Here is a 6,660-nt window from a genome sequence, read left to right as displayed (position 1 = left end):
AGATGGAATCTTCCTGTCTTTATTATACTGTTCATAGCTGGGACTTTTAGTAGGCTAAAGTAAATCTTACAATGGCATGATTTATCGACATGATGAAGGCATGGGCTATGCTCAGATACTTTTCTTTGTCTGGGAAATATTCAAACATTCAAGGCCAAGTTGCTCCTGACCTTTTGAGCTTTAACTGATTAACTCTAACTCTGAGTCTTTTCTGGCTTTCTAGTTTTAACTGGTTAACTATTAGTCCTTTCTAATGGGCTTTACTGACCTTATTCCTTTTCCACCCTGCTCATATTTATTTTCCTGCCTAATAATTCCACTGATTTTCTGAGATTACATCTTGATAGCCCTAATATTCTTTCAAGGGCCCTTTTAAACTCAGGCAGTTTCTGTAAACATTATTTCCTAGTAAAAATTAATATAAAATTTCTGGAGGGCAATTTAAATCTAAAAAAAATGTTCATATTTTCAAGACTAAATAGTTTTAGTTCTAGAAATGTCTCTCCTAAAAACAAACTAATATATGCAGAAAATTTCCCTAAAAAATTCAAAGAACTTTAAAATTAAGTGTTGTACATCTTAGGAGTTGTAAGTCCAGTGAAAGGAAATTTTGGGGCAAAGTGCCTCTAAAACCAAAATCAGTCGAAGGGAGAAATAAAGTTTAAAACCCATTTATTGCTTACAAACTGCAGTCTGGGGCTATTTCTCTCTCCTGCTTCAGCAGAGGCTAACCAGCCCTCCCCTTAAACTCTCAGGTTCAGATAAGCCCTACAGTTGCCCAGGTGATTACCAATGGATATGGAGATGAATTAATCTCCACCCCTGAGGAATGCCTATTGATATGCAGATGCACTAAAGCCATACTTCTCTCCACCCCTGAGGATGCACTAAAGGCAGGTGAGATATTCTGGAAATATTACAGTTTTACCCACAAAGTTCTCATTTTTTAGTTTATTCAATTTCTCCCTTGCTTTAGGAGGTATAAATTTAAATGTCTTAATGCTTACAAGCTCCATTTTCAGTATTTGCTACTTCTTAATGCCTTAAAACATGGAAGCATTTGAAATTCTATTTGTTAAAAGTTTGGTTGAATATTGCTGGCTTGTTCTGAACAAAATGCAACCAAAATTTAAAGGTTTTTCAAACAGTGAAAAATCAAACTGATGACAGAAACAAGACAATAATTCTGCTGAATTATTTTTTATGTATATTCATGATTAGCTCTTGACAGAAAAATTATATTTGAGTCACTCTCCCTGTGTATGTATCAATTTTTTAAAATTAACAAAAAGGCAAACTTGAAACAAATTGTAGGTCTTTTTATTGTTGTAATGTTTAAAAAGTGACACTGAACTGAACAAAATGCATTTTCTGAAAAATTTGATTAAAGTACATGGGTACGTATGAAAATATTCATTCTATTGATGAATATTTTCAGTATTTAGATAATGGATAATAGGTTATTTTAATGTACATAGCATAAATTATCTTACACTTTTATAAAATTGCTTTGTGAATATGCATTTTAAATATAAATATTTTGTCTAAAGTTTATAAAAAATAAATATTTCAAAGCCCTTGAAGATTAAACAAAGAAAAGAAATACAGAAAGACTCCAAGAGAAAGCACGCCAGAGAAAGAAGAAATATTTGTAAGACCTAGGGCCACAGGCCAGTGAGGGCTCCACGGCCCTGTGCCCTGAAACAGTGATGTCTTTAGGTGGGAATTATAGTAGCGGAGGGGCCCTCATCTTCAGTAGTGGGAGACTCCAGCCTTCTCTTATGGCACTAGCCACATGTATGTGAAAAAGGGAATCCAAAGTTTCTTAAACTCAAATATTTTAACTGACTCACCTATCACATCCACAGCACCCCAACACGTAGGCCCTATATCCTGATTGGAAATGTGTCATGGAGTACAATGTGAGCAGTGACCCTCTGGAATTGCTAATACAGTGAATTTGTTGATTGTTCCTCCGCTGACTAGAGGAGGGAGGACATTGGATGGGGTGGGGTGGGGGTGGCTTGTGTGTCTTGCACTCCCCCTTGTGGTTGGAGTGTGTTACTAATGAAACTTAATTTTCAGATTTAACCAAGGGGATCAGGAACATCTTTATGGTATTTAATTATGAAAACAAACAAAAAAGTGATTTTCTTAAAGGTATTTAAAAGGCATTTCCAGGAGTAAGGGACTTGGTAAATTACTACATTAAAATAATGGATTTTCATGGATTTTTACTTTGCCACTAGGATATATCTATTACTGAATGCTTTTTATTTCTGTTTGATTACATTGAAGAACCATGGGTTAAATTGGTAAATACAACAGTATCAGAGAATTTTCCTAACATGTATTAGTCACTTTCAAACTTCTAAGACATTCTTGAACACTGCATTTCCAAGAATTTTAATATCTTACTCTTCTTTGTCTCTGTGTTATGTTGGGCACAAGCCCTAGTACACTCTGCCCTGGATCTTTCTTGAATTTATCCAGAGAACAGTTGCATGAACTGGAAGGGATGTCACAGTTCTTAAGGGCACCAAAGTCATCTCAGATATTCAAATCTACTGAACTGACTGAATCGATGCTGCCTTAATTCTGTCTGACTTAAGTGCATTAGGGGCCCAAATGGAGGCTAAGAATGTGTGACACACTGGTGGGCAAAGAATTCAGAGTCAATTTATATGAGAATTTTGGCTGGAGACAGTGGGCACCTTTGGGAAGCTCTGGAGGAAGGAAAGATAAAAAATGGTATCTGTTTCAGATATCGGTTATCTACCCAAGCCATGTGGATTCATTTTTAAATCTTATAAACAGAGGGTCAGCATGAAGAAAGTGATGGAACATAAGCTGTCTTACATCTGCAGGATAATGGGGATTTTCTTAATTTCTGCTCAGGATACAGCTTAGTGCCTCTATTACAGGGATATCAGAGAACAGAGTAGCATGTCTACCATTTCAAGGGTCTGTTGTTTTGGGTTCATTGGAAAATGGCTCCTTTGTCACTGATTTCTGCTTTCTGGCAGGTAGACTGCAGTGACCACGAGAAAGCTATGCCTTCAAGTGGTTTCAAAGATGGTGTAAATCGGCACAGGGCAGCCGGAACCCGGTGATATTAAGTGACAGCTCATAGCTATACACGGATCATCCCTTGGGGAAACAGTTGGTAGTAACTGCATGGGAGAGTGAGAGCCTGTGGTATGCATCTGGGTGAGAAGGGAACGAGCCAGTGACATCTGGACTTCTGTTGTGACTGTCTTTGTGTCTCCAGATTGGTGAGGTCAAGAGGAAATTGGGACCCACCTTCTACATGGAATCCTGCGTGCAAAAGAAAAGGTAGAAGAGCTAATGGAAACTGTTTTGGGCATTTCATCTTTCGTTCATGCATACTGAATTTTGGGCAAAAGCATTTCCTACAAAACTCTTTGTCTAATACCTTGAATAATGATAGCATCACGGCCAACTCTTATAATAATGGTTGTTAGCAAAAAATAAAGCAATGCAAACAAAGACTTGGAAAAGTCATGAAGGTGTAGGACAAGGGGAATGGCTACGATGATGATGGTAGCCTCAACAGTCTACCATTTGGGAGTATTTGCATTATAAATGTTTGTAATCATTTTTAATTTTAATCCTTTTAATGTTTTAATCATTAAATCACTGGACAGGCACATGGAACATATTTATAATAGCTGTTTAAATATTCTTTGCCTGATGATTCCCATCAGTTCTGGGTCTCTTTTGACGACTGTTCTTCGGGTTATGTATCACAATACTCTGCTTCCAAAAACTATTCTGTTTTGGGATGCTGAATGGTATGTATTTTGCATTGTTAAGTCACAGCTTTGGTTGTGTTCTTTTAGGGTATGTTAGATTGTTCTCCTAGGCCTTCAGTTACTTGTGGGCCAGGTTGACCCTCTGAATCTAGCTTTAACACTCTTAAGAAAGAGCTTGGTTTGCTTTTGCCCTAGAGATTACTTATCCCCATTACTCTAAGGCCTCACATCTTAAAAGGTCTTTCCACTGTAGCTGGTAGGAACAAAAATTGGTTCCATCCCTATGTGGTCACTGGGAATTCCTTGGCTGACTAATTTCTAGAAGGTCCTTTCACACCTTCAGGTAATTTTTTTTCATGCGTGCTTAGATCTGTATTTAGCCAAAGTCTCAAGGGGGTCCCTCTGTGTATCTCCAGTTCTTTTTCCATGCAACTCTCTCATGTCTGGTTTTCTTCCATGCAAATGCAAGTTACCTGGCCTCCCCAAGCTCTGATCTCTGCTTAGTTCAGAGATGCTGCCAGGCTCTGGTGGAACATCCTGTCCCCAAACATTGCTTCCCAGAAACTGCCTTCAGGCTTCTGGCTGGGACAATGGTAGGGTTCTTTATTTTTATTTTCCTTCTCTCACTGATCATAGCCCCACACTATTTGTTGCCCAATGTCTGAAAATTGTTGCTTCGTTTATTTTTGCCATTTTCTAGTTGCTTAAGTCAAAGGATTAAATAAAATCTGAACTGCATACTCTAACATGTCCAAAATCATAAGTATTAATTCCTTTATTTTTAGAATGTGTCCTATCATTCATAATATTTTCTTATATATTATTTTTTCCCCTGAAATTACAGTGTGAATTACTTAGGTGTACAGATCACATCTTGTTTATCTTTGTGCTTTAACACTCCCCATAGAATTTTATACAGGGTCCTGAAAGGATAGCTAATATTTATTCAATGAATTACTGATAGAGTGTCTTGAAGTTTATCTTACAACAACACTGCAGCATAGACATTATTATGCAATTCATTTTATTGGTAAGGAAACTGAGGTACAGAGGCATTAAGTAACTTGCCCAGGATTGTACTGGTAGAAAATGTCAGAATGAAGATACTAATCCAGAGACTGATACATTGATTCAATATGTATACTTAACTCATTTTGTAGGAATACATACCTATCTGAAGAATGAGTTCTTAGTATCTGAGGAAAAATGACCATCATGTACATGAGGTCATTATGCCATAGCATGAAACTAAGAGTTGCTTTTCTTCCTTCCAGAGCCAAAATAAAACCCGAGAGAAGATTTAGATCACAGACAATTCAGGTGACTGAGAAAAGGACCAACAAATTTGGCCTTTAATTCACTTGTTGGGCCCCTGTAAGTCCTCCTTGTTTTATTGTTAGATGTTTGAGGCTCATAAAAAGCACAGCATTTAAGCAGCTGTCCTTTGTTCGGGAGCAAAGTACTTCTCCACAGACAGGAACAAACTCCATTTTAGTGACTAATTCAATCATTCGATTCCAATATACTAACAGATATAATTAAGTCCCTATGATAAGAATCCTGATAATTATAATAACAATGATCATATTAATCATACTGTGTGTTTACATGATTAAAAAAATAAGTATCAAGTACATTTTAAGGCAATTTTATGGCAATACACAACATTTAGTCAAGGCTCTTTTTTATATTTATATTTTTTATTGAAGTATCATGGACATAGTATTGTATTGGTTTCAGGTATACAACATAAAGATTCAATATTCATATACATTACAAAATGCTTGTCAAGGTAAGTGTAGTTACCACCTGTCACCATTCAAAGTTATTACCATATTAATGCCTATATACCCTATGCTGTACTTTTCATTCCCACGGTGACTTATTTATTTTAAAACTGCAAGCTTGTACCTTCTGATGTGCTTCACCTACCTCCACTATTCCCCTCTCCTGCCTCCCAGCAACCACCAGTTTGTTCTCTGTTTTAGTGTCTTCTTGAGCAAGAGCAATGATGTACATCTTTTGGTAACAGTGATGCCGGGGTTCTTGTTCACGAAGCCGAAGAATGAGCTTCACAAACACTCCAGGTAGGAGAGCAAGGTACAGGCTTTTATTTAGAGATAAAGTGAGAGGACAGGGCTCCCGGCTCATGCCAGGAGGGGACAAGAGAGTCTGTGGTTGGCTCATTGTCTAGGGGTTTTATATGCGGTTGAGGATTTTCAGAAATGAGGGTAAAGGGTTAGGGGTGCAGACTTATTGAGTGGTCCCAGAATGCTCATTTTTGATGAGTAATAGAAGAAATGTTCTGCTTTGATTCTTTCTCAAGATAGCAGTTTCCCCTCTGGGAGCATGTCAATTAAGACCGCCTACCCTGCCCCTAAGGTGGGCTGGGTTGTTGCCTGTTTGCTGAAGTAAGTTAAGAATCTTACTTTTTAACTTTTTGGGCTGTTTATAGTTGGGCTTGCTTACTAAATTATAGTCTTTTTCCTAGGTTGCAGATTACTTGGTTAGGATCAGAGAAGGAAATATAGCACATAGGTGTTAGGGTCCAGGCTTCCGAGGCTTCCCCAGAGAACAAACTACACAGGCATAGAGATGTAAATTCAAGCAGTCTTTATTCAGCCAACTAGTTGGGGTCCAAGTCAGCCCGAAGCAGCGGGTCTCAACAAGGACCCCGAGCACTCAGAGCCAAGGGTTTATATAGCAATTTCAAAGCACTTAACTCATAGCAATTTTCTATAACTATACATTATTCTTGCAAGACATATATCCTGGGGTTAAGCAAGGGCAGGGTAAGACTACTCCTCAATGGTTAGGGAGGTTCTGCACGATAAGCTTGGTATGTAAGATTTACTGACCAAGGTTAGCTGACCAAGGGTCACAG

Source organism: Manis javanica, chromosome 6 (assembly GCF_040802235.1).
Source record: "Manis javanica isolate MJ-LG chromosome 6, MJ_LKY, whole genome shotgun sequence".
In the NCBI taxonomy this organism is placed as follows: Eukaryota; Metazoa; Chordata; class Mammalia; order Pholidota; family Manidae; genus Manis; species Manis javanica.
This window is presented reverse-complemented; position numbering follows the sequence as displayed.